This window comes from Oreochromis aureus, linkage group 22 (assembly GCF_013358895.1).
Source record: "Oreochromis aureus strain Israel breed Guangdong linkage group 22, ZZ_aureus, whole genome shotgun sequence".
In the NCBI taxonomy this organism is placed as follows: domain Eukaryota; kingdom Metazoa; phylum Chordata; class Actinopteri; order Cichliformes; family Cichlidae; genus Oreochromis; species Oreochromis aureus.
Window position 1 is genome coordinate 1,282,262 of NC_052962.1, and position 21,233 is coordinate 1,303,494.

Genomic DNA, 21,233 nt, shown 5'->3' on the forward strand with positions numbered 1-21,233 from the left:
GATGCAAATATAATCATGAATAGGTCAGGATGCAGCCTTCAACACAGTATAACTAAAAAGAAATGAATTAAAAATGAAGTCAAACAGAGGTCAGGTCAAGTATTACATGGTAACATTGACTGAACACACATGTGGGTATTCCTGAGGACCACCTCAAGATAAGGATCACCAAAAGTCTGGATGCAAACAGGAATACCTGAGTGTTTGTTCCCTGGGTCGTAGGTGCCTGGAATCTGAGGTTACACGTGGTGGTAACATCGTTTGGTCAGGCCCTATATACAATCTGCACTTCAATCCATTATATACCTGAAACTAATATGTTTTATTAAGCAGCGAAAAAACAAACTGCCTCAGGTCAATGTATTTCTGGACACAACTGTACTGTTAGGCCGATATTGTCCTTGAGTTTTGCAGCTTCATCATTTCATTGTGTCGAGTCTGGTGACAATGGGCAGAACTTCAGTCAGATGAATCAAGACACATCATGCACAGCATAGCTGCACAGGTTTAGAAGATGTGTAACCGTGGGGGTTACTGTCATCATGCTGCCATGGCTTTGGCCTTTAAAAAGTAAGGATTAGGTCTCCATTAGACCAAGTATTAAAACAGCCAATCACGTTCCCTTTGTAACTCTATATTCAGTTTCAAAAGCTCATTCCCAAAAAGCTCAGGAAAAAAAAATCAGATGCCTTAGAGTATTATGGGAAACTTTGCTATTTTTTTTAACCCTAAAGAACATTTAATATGAGACAACAGCTGGGAAGGCCTCACAACTGGATCCATCCTACCACAGAGACGATGGAGGAAAACAAAAAGCTTCAAACCAGCCAAGAAAATGACTATTAAACTAAGCAAATTCTTCATGGGGCACATTTCCTCTATAAACAACCTTTGTAACCATAGAAACAATAAACTCAAAGTGGAAAAAGCAGTCAGTTCCAACAGAGACGCAGGGACACTTGTGCAGCAATAACCCGAATCAGATATGCTAGTTATCAATGTCTTGGTTTTAGTACAATCGATCAATGACGTTGCCTCTAATAAAAAACTAAAATAAATAATAGAACACTATGGACAAGATTAATATTACACAGTGAGGAAACATGGTGGTATGAGGTGTGAAAGTCTTAATGAGTCTCTTAGTAAATGTCCTGGTGAGTGATGCAGAGGATGATCCATGATGGATAACAGGGCTTTCTACCACAGTCTTGTTTCTGTTTGGGTCTAGGATCATCGGACTAATGAGGTGACGTCACTGTGACAACTTCAATTCAGGTACCAAACAATTTGAGTTAATATAAGTGCAGATCTGAGACTTTAGAATGAGTCTGTTTGTTGTATGATGAATTTTATGCTGTTGATAGTGATGCTTAACAAACCCCTCCTAGCAGTTTTTCAGGGTCCTGAAAGAAGTCTTACTCTATATTTAACACATAAAATGTACGGACACCGTGTTGGAGCTACTGGTGTGAATTCTTTCACCCTGAAAATGTTTTCCACTGAAATTTCCTTTTTACACTTTTTTACATTTACACTGGTCCCTCGTTTATCGCGGGAGTTACGATCCAAAAATAACCCGCAATAGGTAAAATCTGCGAAGTAGCCAACTTTATTTTTTACAATTATTACAGATGTTTTAAGGCTGTAAAACCTGTCACTACACACTTTATACACTTTTCTCAGACAGGCATCGACATTTCCACACGTTTCTCTCTTGTTTAAACACTCTCAAAGTTCAAACCTTGAAACCAAAGGAACCCGCAGGAGCCTTTGTTGGTGCAAAACGTTTCGTCGACATTGTTGTTTGTTGGGGAGAAAACTTTTTTTTTTTTTTTTTTTAAATACCTGTCCCGTTTGGTTCTTTTGCCATCAGAATTATTGTCTAAAGGCGAAGAAAGATGCCCAACGGATTTACTTTACCAAATTGACCATCCCAGCCTTGCCGTAATGGTCCATTTGATTCACCTTTTATTGTTGATTTTATTTTCACTTGCTGAATACGGGACAGACTTAACTGGGGGAAGGAAAGGGGAGAAAGAAAGAGGGAAAGAAAAACAGCGGGGAAGAGGGACGGGGAAAAAGGGCAAAAAACCAAAAACCAACAGAATAAGCAGACAAAAAATACATATATCGATCACCTGGATCACCTGTTGAGAAAGAAAGAGAAAGCAAGCAGAAGAAAACGAGAGTAATAAACAACATCACAATGATATATGGGAATATGACAGTAAATACTAAATGTTAGACATTATTGTGCAGCACGTAAGATCGACAGCGCACAGTGTGCTTTGAGGTAGGAGCCAAAAAGGGTGTAGTTTGTGTGTGATCACCTGTGAGCATGAACGCGCTTGTTTTTAAAAGGTTCCTTCATGTAACGATCTGCTAGAGGGTGTGGGGGGGCCACTGCCCCGACCTCCAGGGCATGACGCAGGTATGAAGGAGAGAGTTGGGGAGAAAACTTACAAACATACAGTGCAGCACTTCAGAGTCACACTGCTAGGATAGAAGATTTATGTAAATTTGACAAGCTGAACACTTTCTGTACTGTACAGGAGACACAGCACGGGATTGATTGACAGTGGTCTACAGCCAATCAGGACACAGAACACAATGCGCTTTAAAAAAAAGAAAAGAAAAGAAAAAAAGAAACAAACATAGAAAATTGCATTAAAAAAATCAGCGAAACAGCGAGGCCGTGAAAGGTGAAGCGCGTTATAGCAAGGGCCCACTGTACCTGATATTTTGTAACATTTTTAAATTGTTAAACTGGAACAATTCCGTGTTGACCTCAGTCACAGAAGTGTTTCAACTCTGGCCTTTTGACCTGACTGCTGAAGGAAACCTTGATCTTTTTAGACAGATGCTAACTGTAACCTGTTGAATAAGCGCGAGCTAATTTCAATGGGACTTCTGTTAAAATGACTGAAGTCATCTGTGAAATAACAGCCGCCTGTGTATGTGCCCTTAAACTAAACACACTAAACTCTGTTCTACAAGGTGCATGAGCGCACAATGAGGCTATGAGAGGGAGGCTGGGTTAAGACATTCGACTGAGCAATCCAGTGGCATTAATGAACATGAACTAATGGGCTGCTGTCAGTGCTTGTACATCCAGAGTGCAGCAGCCCTTTAAACTAAGTCATCAGCCCAAAGGTTTGTCAAATGCCCAGTATGCCAGATTCCCAGTCCAGCCCTCGATTAGGCTAAAGATAAGATTATGTCACATGAGCAGGTTCCTTAATGGTGTAGGGTTAGGGTTATGGTGTGATGTTACTGTGTAAGTAACATACACAACCGTTAAGTGATTGATTCCTTTTCTGTAAATGCAGTTTGGGAGTAATGGACAAATCTTATATAGTGACGTTCCAGGACCATCCAAACAGGTCAAATATGTTTGGTTTGTTAAAAACATGTAGACTGATGCCGCATGAGGAAATGCATAATCTTCATTTAACAGCCACATGTACTGCACTCTTCAGAGGAAGTATTTCAAGACAACCTGATGCCATCAGACAGGAGGTCCACAGATGGTAAAAGGGATACAGAGTTTATACAGCTCAGTGCTCTTTATGACTTTCGATAATTACAATTTCTGCACATTACTGTCCCGACTTCCACTGCAGGCAGCATTAGCTGCAATCGCTGAGAGCAGAACAGCCTACTAGACAGTTTTTCTACCTGCTTTTGAAAGGACAGAAGCACTGCTACCGGTGGAGCGATGGTATTTCTCATATTTCTCTGCTTGAAGTGCATGTGCAGGTATTGATTTTTACTCTAGAGTTTCCTGGAACAACTAAACGCCCCACTGAGGTCCTGAAACAATCAACCTTTTGTTTTTTGCTTGTTGAAAATGCACCAAGTTGTGATGATCATCAATTTAAACTGTAGCCTTTTGTTTCTCTGAGTGTCAAGTTGTGCACCAGGTTGTGTACAGAGTGCTACACAAACACCATAAATAAATGTGAAACTCTCTCATAGCTGTACTTTCATCAGGTAACTGAAGTCAGAAATGTAAAAACGCTCGGGTAAGGACACAACATGCTATACAAATGGCTTCAATACGTATGGTGGATTTAAAGATCACATTTGTTGTGCTTCAGTTTGACTGGGCTGATGGAGTGAATGAAGACCAGGTTTGGGAAAATCCAGACCAAGACACAATCACCCACAGTTAGGCTAACACAGTCGAACACAAAGATGAATGAAACTCAAATGGTCACCAAAGTCATCGAGTTTCAGATCCCACATGAAAGCAGCTTCTGTCTGTTGGAATCAGATTTGAGCCACAGCTGGAGTCAAATCACAATCATGTGATCTTCTCTGGTCACAAAGTGAAACCGTAGTCAGTGCATACTGTCCTTTACAGATGTCACATCTTACAACTGCAAACACACTGAACTCTTTTTGCTTAGAAGCCAGGTTTACTCAAGGGTTTGCACTGCCTTGAGGCTGTGTTTTTCCCCCTGTGGATGAACACAGAGTAGTTTGCTGAAGACTACGGGTCTTGTTTACAATCCTAAATAAGCCTTTGTGTATATGCCTGTTTATCAGCTAAAAAAATCAGACCCTTACAAATTGATTAGGGCCTTAAAAACATAATGATAAAATCTTAATTCCTGTGATGTGGTATGGTTTCAGCATCAGTCCTTGTTTATGGAGAACTTTTGGTGAGGGTAAGGGTAAGTACCGTAAAACCTGCTTTTCCACAATCTGAAGTCTGAATTAGGGATTCGACAGATTTCCATGAATTACTTTCAGTTTGGGTGTAACATGGAAGTGGACACCAAAAAGCCTCTCATTGTGGGACTACTGATGGTATTTATCTTATTAATGGATATTTTACTGTTAGTGTTAAAAATAATTTCTTCTCCAAAATGTCCAGACAGACACACTAACAAACCAACACTACATCAGGTACAATTACTCTGAACTGAACAGAGGGTAAATGGCCTGGTTCTTACTCTATCTGAGCACTCAAAGCACTTTATACAACTTGTACATTTACCCATTCACTTTTTTTCTACGCTGCTTCCTATCTAACATCACACTCCGATGGATGCATCGGAGAGCAACATAGTCAGTTAAGGATATTTGGCATGCAGCCTGGAGCAGACTGGGATTGAACCATCAACCTCCCAGTTAGTAGGTGACCTGCTCTACCACCTGTCACTTACAGCCAGGCCACAGACACATCTGAGGCAACAACAGAGGGAAAACAGAGTGGCTATAAAGAAAGACGTGTGACTTACAAGTATGTGTTCAGAATCCTGAGGTAAGGCAGGAAACAGGAAATAGGCCGTCGTTAGGCACATGCTGTACACTTCCTCGTTGCTATCATCCAAGGACCAGATTAACTGATAGTTACTGACAAGTACTACAGGAAAATGAGGCTGTATACATTTCATTGTGCATTTTTATTTCCTTTATACTTTCTTTTATATAAAAGTTCAGCTGATCTATGTCTGAACTTGTAACCGTGTTCTCTCAGCACTGAATTGGAGAACTGCAGATTTTAACTGCTGAGCATTTTAATTTCCCTTCATTATCTTTATTGTCTGTTATTAGTTAGTTTTACTTATTTTCTTCCAGTGTAATTACCTTGCAAAACCTTTTGGCAGAGGGTAACGGATACGCGAGGGACACAAAATAAATGAAAAGCATGCTTGTGCATCACCATGCTCCACTTTTAAACAAGTTTTCTAACTGTAATGTACCGTCACCACATACATCCTTCAAACCAGACCCAGCTGACAGAAACTGAAGCTGCATGAAAGTCTGGGTCAACACTTCTTAGTAAAACCGCTGTAGTGGTGTTTAGCTAACAGAGCAACACAAAATCATACAATGCATTTCCAGGTTTGCCTACATTAACATTCCTGCCAACTTTTACAAGTGCTGAAATGTAAACATGCCATTACTGTCATGTTCATAAACACGATCACCACACCTTAATTCATTTCCTTGTACTGTAGTCCCGTTAATTATTCTTTTGGCTAGTTCAGTTGCCCAAGTCTCGTTTTAGTTTGGTCATTAGCTCCTCCTATCGTTTAGTTAATTTTGCTGCGTTAGGTTTAGCCTTCTTAGAATAATTTCAGAATCAGTTTTCTGTGTCTGAGTTGGTTACCAGCACAAAAAATATTTGTTTTTAATGGTTTACTCATCAAGCAAAGTTACAGACTCTCAAAGTGAATCTCGACCAGACCTACTACCAGGGAGCTTCTTAACTAACGCAGCGACCTCTGTCAGTGTAATAGATGTGGCTTCCCGTGAGTTTTCAGGCTCTGCCTTCTCTATGTTGGAAGTTTTGCCTCGGTTCATCAAAGTGCCTTTTCCACCGCTCTACAATATCCCAAATCTGGGTCACCAGTTCTTCCCTCCGACTGAGCACTGCTTGAGCCAAGCCCTGGTTTCCCTTCCTGAGTCCCGGGAGAGCTTGCCAGAACAGGGCTCTCAAAAGCCCTCTTCGATGACCTCCTCTACCAAAGCTGCAGTCCTTTTGGCCCTTTAATACTGTTGTTGCTTTCTTCAGCTTCAGGTTCGTCTGGCAGCCGCCCTGCACTTTGATTTAACTCACTAGGCAGTGATCAAATAACAGGTCTGCTCTTATCAGATGATACAACAGCAAAGTCGATCATTGCCATGTAGACTATGTACACTATGCATATCTTGTGCTTGAGCATGGTGTTCGTTATGGGCAACCCATGCCTAGCACAGAAGTCAAAACTCCACATTGATTTGGATCAAGCAGACTCTTCCTTCCATCGTGCCTCTCCGGGTCTCTGTCAAAGTGTTAAAGTCTCCCGGGAGAACTATGGAGACCGCAGGTGGAGCCTCTTCAAAGACCCACCAACACCCAAATAAAATATCTGTGGGTGGTGCATCCACGGAAATATGTCATGTTTTGACATTTTCAAGCAACAAAACAAGCAACAAGAATTTCTCTCTTTTTTTTTTTCATGAATTAGCCCATTGGTATAGTCAGGGTGATTGAAGTTATATTTATTTGATTTTATAGCAACTTCTGTTTTTTAATTGCCTTCTAATTAATCTGTTATAGGGCATCTGATTTTAACATTTCTCATTTTAAGGGTTCATGAATAAAATATTTGAAATAAGCAGGGAAATAAAGGATTTAAAAAACGGTCCGACAATGAAGGTTTCATTGTTGTTTGTTGTCACAGCCCATAGCTTGTGGCCTTATGTGAGAGTGAGAACAAGTAACAAGCAACAGCTTCACTTTCACACACAGCTCTCTCTTCACCACACCAGACCATTACAGCGTCCAATCCATTTCCCATTTATCCTTTTCATACTTGTGAGCGTCCTCCAGATACTTGAACTCTTCTGCTTGGGACACCAACCCGGAGACGGCACAGGGAATTTTTCTGTCTGAGAACAATGATCTCAAATGTGCTAATTCTCATTCTGGCCGCTACACACATCATCTGCATAAATCAGAGATGAGATCATATGGCCACGAAACACAACACCTTCCAGCCTTAGGCTGCCCCAAGACAATCTGTCCACAAAAATTATGAATGTAATCGGTGAAAAAATGTTAACAGAATTTTTAAATGTTAGAATACCTGTCACAGATAAAGTATAGGTGTGATAAATAATAATGGGAGCAAAATGGCCCAAGCCAGTTATACTTGTTGTATATAAGAGCTTGGTCACCTGAGGTTTAAGTATAGTTTGCTGCTAACTACTTCTGTACTGAGGCAGGAGTTTCAGTTTTTACTCATTTTGATAGTAAAACAACCGCGTAACTTCCACAGTTCAACGATAGTTCAACAGCTCATCTCTGCACTGAATTTGTGTTGCTTGACAATTTAAACTAATGTACAAAACAGACAAATAAATGATAATAAAAACGATAACTGTGGCTGTTTTGAAAAAGCCATATCTAAAGCCAAATGTCAGCCCTCTCCAGTCTTCAGTTTACCTCCATCATGCATCATGAATCAGCACTGACAAGGAACAGTCAACAATAATCCAATAATGACCAATATGCATCTTATTTGAACTGGCATTTAGATAAGAGTCCATCTTCATCGGACAGCCACTACGCCTGGAGCTCTAATACTTGATTTACAAAGCTGCAACGCACAATGCAACGTGATACACGCTCATCATCATGGCAACCTGCATCACACAAGGGAGAGCAGATGGTGCTTTCATTAAAGAATTCAAGCTGACAGAAGAATCAGCTGAATGATCAAGTCTCCAGTGCACTTATCATATTACATTAAGTTCTCTGTACACAGAGGCTGCCCACTGTGTTTTGTTATACTGCATGCACCGTGAGTTGAGTAGGTCCAAATAATCTACTGGGAGTACTAGGACCAATAAGTCATGCTCAGCAGCAAGAACACACTCATCATGGATGACAGCTGGAGCTGCCAATCACCTGCAGACACATGAATGCTATTTGGTGCCTAAAGTCATCATCAATAAATATTCCTATTTAAGTGAAACCTTTTTATTTTCACTTACTAATCTCCACAGAGCAACACAACCCATCTGTTAGTCTTAATTTTTAATAGACAGTCTGTGGCAGGCGTGGTTGTGGCGTGGCTGCAGAGGAAGCCGACGCACTGGAGCTGCATCGGTTCATCACGCCGACCTGCATACATGGTACTGGGTCCTGAGTGTGGGGTTTGTTGTTGATGCGAGTACGGCTGGCAGTGGGAGAGCTGCGGCCACTGTGTGTATACAGCAACCGTGTGCGTAAATAGTGTGGCGAATAAAAGATGCTGGAAAGCATGGATGTGTGGTCGGGTCTGCGTGCATTCATTACAGTGATGCCGAAACCCAGGTTGGGGGCACGGCAGACCCAGGACCAGGCCAGCCAAAGGAGGAGCTGGCCAAAATGGTGGCCGAGCTGGTGGCCACGCAACATGAGCAGGCAGCGGTGTCATGCTGCAGGACCAGACCGAGCGTCATATGGAGGTGATTAAGAACCTGGCAGCTTAGATCCGGTCCTGGCCGACACCATCGCCACCCCCACCAGCGTGGGAGTGGAGAAGGTGCAGCCTGCCTCAGCGCCCATACCCACTCCTCGGGTGGGAGCAGCTGGGGCGCAGCAGGTGCCTGCACCTTGGATTGACCACAACCACGCCCGCCACACAGTCATGTGTACAGCAGGTAAAACCAATACCATACACGTCTTTAATTTTCTAAGTAAATGCATTTCTAAAGGTGCCTCTGACCTGCAATTCTCACCAGATGTTGGTAACACGATGCACATGCATTGCTCAGGTGTGATTTCGGCCCATTTGGCCACACAAACAGCCGTATAAACCCTGAGCTTCAGTCCTTTCATAGAGTTTCAGTTGGATTGGGGTCAACTGATTGGCTGGGCCATTCTTTATTTTCTTTCTGTGAAACCAGCTGAGCGTTTCCTTGGATGTGTTTGGGATCATTGAAACGTCCACCCTAGGACTGGGCGATATGACTCAAAATTCATATCTCGATTTTTTTAGCTGGATGGCGATATAAGATATATATCTCGATATTTTTTTAAAGCCATAAAGTAAGAACAAAAAGAGAGTTCTTAGTCAAAGCTGTGTCCCAGATGTCACACAGGCACTTTTATTAACATACAGCATAGATGTGAAAAAAACTACTCAAAATAAATTATGAGCATTTATTAAATAATAATGCTCTATAAATAAAATAAAACTGTTGTTTTGTGCATAACAAAGAGCTCACAATTGTGCAGTCAAAATGTAAACTAACAGACGCTGAGCATAATAACAAAGACAGATTTCACAGCTGCTCTGTTCCCAACTTCTACTGCGTGACTGACAGCCTGGAGTTTGAAATCCTCTTTGTAACCATGTCTCTGAACAGGAGCCATTTATGGTCCTTATACACACACAGTACGGTAATATTACGTTGAAGCACAGTACGTATCACTCCGCGAGGCTCCTCGGTAGCCGTAATGCTCCGACAATCCATCAAGCGGTGCAGCTCCGTAGCTTAGCAAAGTCGTACTAAAACATTTTTTGACAGATTGCTGAGCGCTGTGTATCACATCAAATCGGTTTGCGGTCATCAAGCACAACCAGAATTCATACAAAAGGCGCGCAGTCAACTTTTGAGAGAATGAAAGGATTTCAGGCCGTGCATGGCGTTAGCGTGGCTAGCTCGTTAGCATGGTTAGCTCGTTAACGCGTTGACGCCGTCCAGCCCCACGCACGGGGCGATGCACAGTAACTCATTAACGGAGATTTGCCGCGTTAATGCAGTTATGGCGTTAACGTTATTTTAACAAGATTAACGCTACCAGCAGTAAACTAGTAATCTCCAAATGTTTTCTTTTGTCTGACCAGCTCCTCTTTGATAGCTGCCATGTCTATCTTGTTGCTGCCTGCAGGTGAAGCGATGGGGGAGGGGGAGGCAGAGTAACGTTGCGTAGAGACAAAAGTGGACGAAAGAGAGGCAAACTTGCAGCTCCACAAGTATAATTATAACGTAACATAGACCATATAATGGATTGCATTTATATAGCGCTTTTCAAGGCACCCAAAGCGCTTTGCAATGCCACTATTCATTCACTCTCACATTCATACACTGGTGGAGGCAGCTACAGTTGTAGCCACAGCTGCCCTGGGGCAGACTGACAGAAGCGAGGCTGCCATATCGCGCCATCGGCCCCTCTGGCCATGGCTTTATATCGATATAAAGGATATTGTCACATCTCATATCTCGTATAAAAATATATCGATATATTTAAAAACTCGATATATCGCCCAGTCCTAATCCACCCTTGTTTCAGCTTCATCATCCTGGCAGCAGATTTTTATCAAGAAGTACATTCTTCCATTAATCATTCCTTCAGTTAGATTATTAATAGTGCTGTCAATACATAAAAAATGTAACTAATTAATCTCACAATTTTCTGTAATTAATCGCGATTAATCGCAATTACTTGATCAATAGCCTGGCTGCAGTTACACTTTTTCAACTTCATACTTAAGCTTGTAACAGGCATTTAAGCAATATAATGAAGTAAACGCAGAATAAACACAAAGAGCGTATGCTTAAATTCAAAGAGAATATGAATAGTTTTCTTCAGTCTTTTAGCACAGGTTCTCTCCTGTGAAATACAACTTTAAAAAAGAAATTATATACTAATATGTAAGTATACACTAATAATATAATATATATTAGCACTCTCAAACAATCAAAATGTTCAATCTGATTCATCTCAGGGTTACGGTGGATTAATTTTGAATAATCACGATTAAATATAATTCATTTTTATTCTATATTAATTGCATTTCATTTTGCATGAGCAAACAGACTTGGGGAAAAAAAAGGTAAAATATACGCACTTAACATGTTTATTGAACATCTTGAACATTCATGTTAACAGTAAACTCTGTAAACATGTATCCTCTCTCTCTGTCACTCTCCGGGAGGCTTCAAGTCCTTGAAACGAGGAACCAAAGCTATGTAAAGTGCGTGTTCTTAATGATATTAACAGGTCTGCAGTTTGTTGCAATCCACTTGTGTCAGTCAATATGTCCGAGGTAGACTTACTGCGTCCCCGATGCTCCGTGAGTGGTTTGTTGCAAGCTGGGTGACGCGTTAGCCAAAGTGCTAGCAGCATCCCCGGCTAACGTATGCTTCCGTCAATGTGATATTTTAAGCTGGAAGTGCTTCGGTGAAAAGAAAATTCCTTCGTGCACAATGTGCATAATACTCTATGTTGGTCGACTGTTCCGTCTTGTTATTTTTTTAATACTCAAATTTCCCATCGAGAGGGCCAGTGTGCGTTTATCATCTTCCATATTGAGTTGATTGGTTCAGCTGCCCGTCACTGCCTGCCCATTTGCACATGTGCGAACTCTACTTGGACAAACTGCCCGAAATCCGTTGACAGAAACATTTCATGGATTTTGAGTCATTCTGCACTCCAGATGAATTAATAGCGTTAAAGTTTTTGTATCGTGTTAATCGTGGTGACGGCTTAATCTGCGCTAACGCGTGAATTTTGACAGCACTAATTATTAACATACAATAATATACATTATGACACGTGCCAGTGCCGTATGCTGAAGAACAGCCTCACACTATGATGTTCCCACCTCCAAACTTCACTGTTGGTACAGTGTTTTTGGGATGAGTGCCTTTTGACCTCCAACCATGGTGTGCATTGCAGCATCCAAAGCATTCGGTTTTGGTCTGATCTGACCAGACTATATGCTCCCAGTATTTCACTGGCTTGTCTAAGTGTGATGGATCCTGCATGAGTGAGCACATGTACAGGCCATGTTAGTTGAGTGCACTACTCATCGTTTTCTTTAAAACAATTGTTTCTGATGACTCCAGGTCTTCCTGTAGCTCTCCACAGGTGCTCCTCGGCTCTTGGACAACTCTTCTGATAATTCTTTATATTCCTCTGTCTGAAGTCTTGTGGGGAGCGCCTGACTGTGGATAGTTCATGGTGAAATGAGGATCTTTCCACTTCCAGATTATGGCCCCAACAGTGCTCACTGGAACTTTCAGTAGTTTAGAAACTCCTCGGCAACCAATGCCATCAGTAGGTTTTGCAACAATAAGGTTGTGAAGGTCTTAATTGGTTTTACCCGTCATGAGATGTTTCTTGTGTTACATGTTGGTAATGAGACACGTTTTTATAGGCCATCAGTGGGGACTGAACCAGCCTTACTTTCTAATTTCTGACAGATTTCTGCTGGTGTCATGACTGTCAGTGCCTTTTTGCACCTCCCTTTCTTCATGTGTTCAATACTTTTTCCCTGTTTCATTTCTTCTTATTACGCACAAGTTAATTTATGGATTTGATTTCTTTGGATGGGTTGTTAGCAACATCTGATGAGAATTTCACATCAATAGCACCTTTACAAATATATAATACAAAAATATTTACTTAGAAAACTGGTGATGTGTTCTATACTTACTGTACGTACTGTACTTACTGCTGTATTTCCTGCTTGCAATATACTGTACATAATGCTGGAATGGCCACAGCTAAAATTATATGGTTGCACAAGTCTGTGACTGTAGCTGGTGGCTTTATATAACTGTCCAAACAACTGCAGACTGAAATCTATGTTTCTTTTTAATTAGAGGATGTTAAATTAGTCACAGTTAGACAGCTAGTGCAGGGAGAAATTTACTGCCCTTAGTATTTGGGCAGTAGCATCTTACCCAAGGAAACTTGGCATGCAGACTGGAGCAGACCTGCTCCTACCTACTTGTGTTAAAATATGTGTACGGTGCAGAAAAGGAACTTTTTAGTGAGGAACTTAACTTTCAGATCCCTTCTGATTTACATGAAATGTTATCTGACCTAATTACCATGAAGTACGGCGTCTGCGTTGTACAGTTAGTACTCTCAAAGCATCTTTTATGGCTCTTAACTGGAGAAAAAGCTTAAAAGTAGGAAAACAGAAGGTAAAACATTCACTCTTACCCAATTTATCTGATTAAAACTAGAAGATTTTCATTAATAATTGGCAAAGACAAAAAAACAAAAGGGAAATTTTTTGAATTATTCTCCCAGAGCTTCGTATCACAACCTGATTCTTGATTAAAACCTTTTATTGATTTAATAAAAAGAAACTGAGTCACTATAATTTCACTCTTATTCCATTTCATCATTGCAAATAATATTACTTATCTATGAAAATATTTCAGTCATTAAATCCAAAATGCACCGTACTCTTGGAGTTGTGTCTTTTTAGCTCTGTAACCGTAACTTCATTAATTCAAGTTACAGCTAATAATTTGCATTTACGAATCAGTGATATGGTAAATGGGCTGGTTCTTATACAGTGCTTTTCTACTCAAAGCCCTTTATACAACATGCCTCATTCATCCATTCATACCCAGCTTATACAAGAACTTTTTCCAAGACCTCAGTTCTTCCTGTCTAACATTCACACTCTGATAAACGCAGCAGAGAGTAACTTGGGGTTTGACGTCTTGCCCAGGGCCACTTGGACTGGAGCAGCCAAGGACTGAAGCACAAACCTTTCAATAAGAAGATGAGCTGCTCTGTCTCCTGAGCTACAGTAAGACTAGAAGAGAACAATCAGGATTCGTTCGTTTTTATATTTTTTCAGGTTTTGTTTGTCCGAATGAGGACTCATCTGATGGCAGTCTCCCTCTAACCTTAGCATCATTCTTTAATGTGCAATGTAGCACTCCAGCCTAGCACCCTGCTATGATGAATAAAAGCTTACACAGGCTTGTCTAATGAGCAGGCTTGGTAGCACAGTAGCATAAACCACCGGACTTCCACCCAAATGAGTTAGCTGCAGTCTGCTATTTGCAGATATGTGTCTGTGATTTAGATTTTTAATCCATGTTTAAACCAAAGAAACCAAAATTACCTGTTCAGTTTCACAGATTTGTTCCACCTTAGAGTATGGTTTCAGTTAAATTATGTCCTTTCACAACTTTAACCAAGTATAAAATATTGATGCAATTTCAGAGTTTGAAAAGAGACATTGAAGCAAATGTGCCCTAAACTCTTTTAAATGTCCATCAGGGAGAAGATCTGTGGTTGCAAAAAAGCCTTATTGTCCTGCAGAGAGGAGAGCAAAGCTCTGTGTATTGACCGTACCAAATGTGATGAATCCATGTGCTCAGTCGCTCTTCATGCATCTTATTATTATACACAAAGTCTCTGTGTTTGTTTCTTTAGGTATATCTTCAGGCCCTGTGGGTTCAAACAGTGGGGGAAATCTCTATTTGATCAATCACCTCTGGTAATAAAACCTTTATAATGACTGACAGAGTAAGGTCTGTATACAAGCTGCCACAATGAATTTCCAAGTCCAATTTTCCAAGACTGGGCTCAGACTTAAAGACACAGTGAGGGGAATAATTATTTGATCCTCTGGTGATTTTTAAAATTTGCTCATTAAAAAAAACAAAACCAGTCTGTTGATATTCTGTCTCTCTCTCAATTATCATTAAAAACTACAAAAACCAGAGATCCAGTATTTGATCTTCTGGCCAGAATTCTTGCTCCTGTCGACTTGTTACAGTCAATCACTGTTGATCTCAGCTCATTGTGTGTCCACATAATGAATTTCTTCCATTCCAATCTCTCCACCTATCACAGACCAAAGAGCTGTCAAAGGACACCAGGGACAGGACTGTAAATATGCACAATGCACCACTGGTATTTGGCAGTGCCCATCTTAAGCTTGTGTAAATGATTCAGAGGCGGCTTGGGAGAAAGCGCTACGGTCAGATGAAACCAAAATCAAGCTCTCTGCCACCGACTCAAGCGGCTCTGTTTGGAGGAAAGAAAATGCCAAGTATGACCCAAAGAACACAATCCTCATAGCCAAGCACAAGGGTGGAAATATGCTTTGGAGCTGTTTTTCTGCCAAGGATACAGGACAACCTCACCGCATCGAGGCCAATGGACGGGGCCACGCGCTGTAACACTGGAGATGGGGAATGGATGGGTCGTCCAGCATGACAATGACCCAACACATGTCAACATTTGGTATGTAGAATAAAACTGTTTTCTAAATAATGGTCAGGAAAGAGGATCATCCAGGGCATCCTCATTGGCTAATGATTTGTGATTGACAACCTGAGTGAGCATGCAGGTTTACAGAGGATCTACCTCGTACTCATCACATCTGATCTCAAGACACCAAAGACTTTGTAAGGAGACTTTACAAGCACATTTTTTAATGCTTCTTCTAAACTGTCTATGCGTTGACCACATGTTCTGGGCCCATTATAGCACCTGCATTAGTCATGTTGTGTGCAGTGATACCACCACAGCTTTTGTTAAGCCTTTATTTTGTTGAATGAACTGCAGTGCTGACACAAGCATACCTGTCTATATCTCCCGTCTTCATGAAGAATGCAGGCTATCCATTAGGACTAGAACTAGATTTGCTTTTGTAATGGTGGAACCACAGTTAGTTAATTTATGTTGTCAGCCTAATGTTGATTGTTACATATGATCGGATTGGACTGTTAGTAGAGCAATAAGGACAAAAGTCAGAAGAAGCAGAAGCAGGTAAACATGACAACATGTTTGACATCGAATTCTTCAGCTGATGTATGTCTACTTTTATTTACCACACACACACACACACACACACACACACGTGCACAAAGGTGTGTGTGTGTGCGTGTGTGAGATGCTGTGTATTGGCATTCTGCAAGCTGCACGACTCTGTGTGCAAAATGAAGCAACATGAAGGTCTTACCAAAAAAAGTCAAGTCTGACTCCGGGCCGTGCTGAGGAGCTGCTGAGCTCCCCCAGAGAAACACCTACGAAAACACAAGGAAACACACACTGACATTAGGGAGAGTAATGAGAAACTAAGATGATAATCACAGTCTAGCTATGAAAACCAGCAGGATCCCAGTAAGGCTTGGAACATTGGAATTAAACATTGAACTAAACCGTAGGTACAGCTGAAATGCAAACCTCACGCTGAAACAGCCACAATGTGGGAAAGCTCTTCCTTTTTATAATTTGCTTTTCCTTTTTGGACTGGCTGCCTTGAAATGGATCCATATGTCTTTTTTGTATGTGTCCAGCCTTGAAGTCAACAATGGCCATGAATATCATAGTGATGACAACACAACATGTGCAGGGAAGCAGAAACAAATCATTTGTTAAGTTCATGGTGAGATCATGGGGGAAGATTAAAAGAAGCCTACAGGAGAAAAGCTGGTCTGATGAGTGAGAGGAACACATTCAGTGGCAGGGCAGTGGTGATCATCCCTCTCCAATTAAACACTAATCACTTGTAATCAGACTTACAGCTGATGTTCTGTCTGCACACAGGAGTGTGTATGTGTGTTTTTCACACTCATCTGCATCTCCACTGGGAAACGTTGCTGCCACACTTTCATCTGACAGACAGTAATTGTTTTAATAATGCCGTCTATCCAAAACAATACTGCACAGGCTTTATTAGTATGTAGTGCTGTAGCTGCCTGGGTCACACCGGCTGCAGATTTCATTCACATGCATTCATTCATGTGAATGAAACTGCAGCTCAGAGTCAGCTGCTCAAAGCTCTGTTGTGTTAGCTCACTGTTTGCTGCAATCACAGGTGACAACAATTTATTACAGCAAGTTATTATAAGGACAACTTTTTTTACCCATAATGATAGCACACGCTGTTTTAGGCAAACTGCAGGTGTTATTTCTACTGTCTATACATTGGTTTTACATATTGGAACTAATCGTGAGACCTGCAACACTATGATTATGAAGGCAATATAGTATCTGTGTATGCACTTGTATTCATAAACAGTCTGAGAGCAAGGAAAGCAAACACAAAAACAGAGTCATGGGATGTACTGCATCTAGGGCTGGGCGATATATCGAGTTTTTAAATATATCGATATATTTTTATACGAGATATAAGATGTGACCATATCCTTTATATCAATATAGTCTATGTTACGTTATAATTATACTTGTGGAGCTCCAAGTTTGCCTCTCTTTCTTCCACTTTTGTCTCTACGCAACGTTACGCCGCCTCGCCTTACAAGTTACTGCAGATCGCCCCGTGCGTGGGGCTGCACGGCGTCAACGCGTTAACGAGCTGACCGCGCTAACGGGTAGCGTCTTTTTAGTTTACACTTTGACTGCACAATTGTGAGCTTTTTGTTATGCACAAAAACAACATTGTTTTATTTATTTATGGAGCATTTTATTTAATAAATGCTGATAATTTATTTTGAGTAGTTTTTTCATGTACATCTATGCTGTATGTTAATAAAAGTGCCTGTGTGACATCTGGGACACAGCTTTGACTAAGAACTCTCTTTTTGTTCTTACTTTATGGCTTTAAAACAAAATATCGAGATATATCGTTTATTTGGGGTGGCTGTAGCTCAGGTGGCAGAGCAGGTCAGCCACTAACCAGAAGGCTGGTGGTTCGATCCCAGTCTGCTCCAGTCTACATGCCAAATATCCTTGGGCAAGATACTAACCCCATGTTGCTCTCCGATGCATCCATCAGAGTGTGAATGTGTATGAATGTTAGATAGAGCACTTAAGAGCTTAGAATGAGTGAATGAATTAGTTGTATAAAGCGCTTTGAGTACAGAGTATAAAAGCACTATATAAGAACCAGTCCATTTACCATGTATATCGCCATCCAGCTAAAGAATATAGAGATATGAATTTCGGGTCATATCGCCCAGCCTAACTACATCCATAGCATACTTTCCAATTTTATATCCACTCAGCAAGTAAAAGTCTTAGTCCTGCTTTAGGATCATTTTTCTAAATTAAGGCTTATAGAACTCATTTTTAAAACTTGCAGCAAACATTAAAAACAGGAATGAAGTTGGTCCTGGAAACCTGTTTCTTGACTGATGCTCATTAGTTGGTTAATTAGGAGAGCACAGGGAGACAGGACAACACACAGTATGGGAGAGAGGACACAGTTTAATGACATGTAGTCGTGGTGTAGAAGTGTTCAGTGCATCACGGGAAGACCAACTAAACATATAATGAGTTGATCGTTCAGGGTCATCTGACCCCAAGGGAAGCAGTCTGATTATTGGCATTATTAGCAGTACTGTTAGTAGTTTTATAGTTGTTACAATTATAGAGATATGTCTGTGGGAAGGCTGTGAATATAGATCTAATATATACCTGTTGGAGCTAATGAAATGTAGGACTCTGTCAGCCTGGCTGAAATAAATCAGAAACTGAGTACAGGACAGGCAGACGAACAATAGTTACGGTGAACAAAGCTAAGTGTAAAATGAATTACAGCTACGGCTACATCTTTGGCTGATTGAAAATCCAGAGTGAAAGACTGATGCTGCTGCACCGATCCGACCTGTGCTTCGAGGCACTGATCCATTTAAACTCTTCTTCTTATTGCAACTACAGGACAAAAACCAATACGACTGTCAATTATTACATTCTTTACCAGCAAATTCAATCATGCACATTTTATTGTTTTGCTCTGCAGTGCTGTTGAAACTGTTATTCTTTGTTAATTTGTATGTGTAAATAATGTTTTTGCTGATATTTGGTTTTTTTTACATGGTCTGATAGAAGCAGACACGGCTTCTTTCTCACAGCCATTCTGGGAAAGCTCACATTGTTTGTGTTGAAGGATGACCTCCGACTACACGTGTCGTCACTGGTCAAACTGGGCAGAGGCTCATCAGAGTCTGACATTAACACAGTGATGCTACTATTAATTTTAGTGGTCACTGACTGAAACAGATGGGTGTCATTACTGCTGAATTATAATTTTACTAATTTTACGTTGATCCATTGCCAGTAGTTGGCCACAGGAATACATTTAACTCTGGTCATTCAGTCTTTAGCGCCACATGTGTAAGGATACTGACACCAAAATGTTTCTTGGGCAGGTGAGCTGTCGAGGAGGAGAAACACATTTAAAAATGGCTCATGGCGGTGCATCGAAGGCTTTGCCGTGCTGGTCACCCAGCTGAGTGCTCAGGAGGTCCTAAAGACATCAACATTACTGTCTCTAAAACTTCTACACCTGAGCTTCTGCAAGAATCAACACACAATTGTTCATAAAATTTATTGGTGTTCATTTTGTATGTTCATCTCAAAGATAACCTGCTGTGGAGAAGGTCAGGTCTGCAGTCTAAGTTACTCTCCAGTGTACATCTGTGAGAATGTAAAACTGCAGTTCAATCCAAAGCTACTCCACTAGGCTCCAAATCGTGCTTCAAACTTCGGCTCACTACTGGATTTGTTTTGCTTTATTACAAACGTATGACCTCAGCCTGGTGCAGCCTACCGGGTGTTTGGATTTTAGGCTACGTTCACACTGCAGGCGAAAGCGCATCAAATCCGACTTTTCTGACCCTATGCGACCCATATCCGATCATGGTATGACAGTGTGAACGGCACAAATCCGATATTTTCAAATCCGATCTGGGTCACTTTCGTATGTGGTACTGAATCCGATACGTATCCGATGTTTTAGAAAGCGACTGCTGTTTGAACGGTCATGTCGCATTAAATCCGTCTTTTACGTCACTGACACAAGACAGACGCCAATTATCAGCGCCGGAGAAGACATCGCGAACGCTTCCAGTGTAGATGTCAGTGAAACTGTTGGGAAGACAACGTTGGAGAAATGTGAACATTTTATTTTTACTGTATTTTCTGCAGATTCTGACAGAAATCTGCAGATTATCCTTTGAAGCACCGCTCCTCTAAAACAGCAATAAGGATCATTATTAGGTTATTTACATTATTATGTAAATAACAAAATAACTTAAAGCAAAAATTGGGAAACGTAAAGTCCGAAGTCTTTATATTAAGGGCCATCAGTCAAACAATACTGTTTGCTCTGGGTCTAAACAGAAGCGCGTGTGTGTGACGTCTTCTTTTTGCGCATGCGGGCCGCTTTGAGCGTTCACACTGGAGCGCGTTTGCTGTCGCATTTTATTTGTAGTGTGAACAAGCAGACAAAAAAATCGGATTTGATCAAAAAATCGGAATTGAGCATTAAGACCTGCAGTGTGAACGTAGACTTAGACTTCAGCTGTGCCTCATGTGACCTGAAGTCCTATTGAACTGGTTAATGTCAATAGTCTTTGTGGTGTAGTAAAATTAAAATATAATATATATATTGTTTGTATGAAATTGCTCTACTTTGTGAAACTTGAGCGCAGCTATAACAGCGAGAATTTTGCTTCCAAAATATCTTTAACCAACAAGTGTTTTTGGACCGAGGGCCAGCTGTTATCAGCCAGAAGTGTGTGTGTGTGTGTGTGTGTGTGTGTGTCTTGGAGAAGAAAAGCGAAAAGCAAAGATATGACAAGAAGGTGTGTGAGTGTGACTGGGGGGGGGGGAACCCTAGACGATACACTCAGTTTCCATAGTGATCTGAGTTATATTTGACAATGTGACGCACATTTCAACATTCACTTTTGCCTTTTGCTGTTAGTCATCTTCATGAGTTAAATGTGTGAAAGGTTTACAGGGAAGAAAAGTGAGATAAGAACGAGCTTCTCTCTGGGCCTGGAGAGAAAAGACAGTCACATGGGCTCTGATGGGCTGAGCTGTAATGGTTATAAATGGTTAAACCTCTGGATGGGCAGATCTGTTGATCCTCCATTGATCCCAAGTCAAAACTTTTTGCTTACAGCCTGATGAGTGCTGAGTGCTCAGTTCCTTCACTATTGGCTCCCAGACTCTGGTACTGTGCACTCTGACCTACTGTGCTTTACACAAGACCGAGGTATCTACT

The 21,233-nt window shown here is 41.0% G+C and overlaps 1 protein-coding gene across 2 annotated transcripts in view; it reads right to left on the bottom strand.

Moving 5' to 3' along the window:
• Positions 1-21,233, bottom strand: part of thrb (thyroid hormone receptor beta) — a 112,362-nt gene that overhangs the window by 32,220 nt on the left and 58,909 nt on the right. For both annotated transcript variants that reach the window (XM_039605528.1, XM_039605529.1), the window contains exon 2: positions 16,221-16,284. The gene's annotated coding sequence lies outside the window, so the exon portion shown is untranslated. The remainder of the gene's footprint in view (positions 1-16,220; positions 16,285-21,233) is intronic.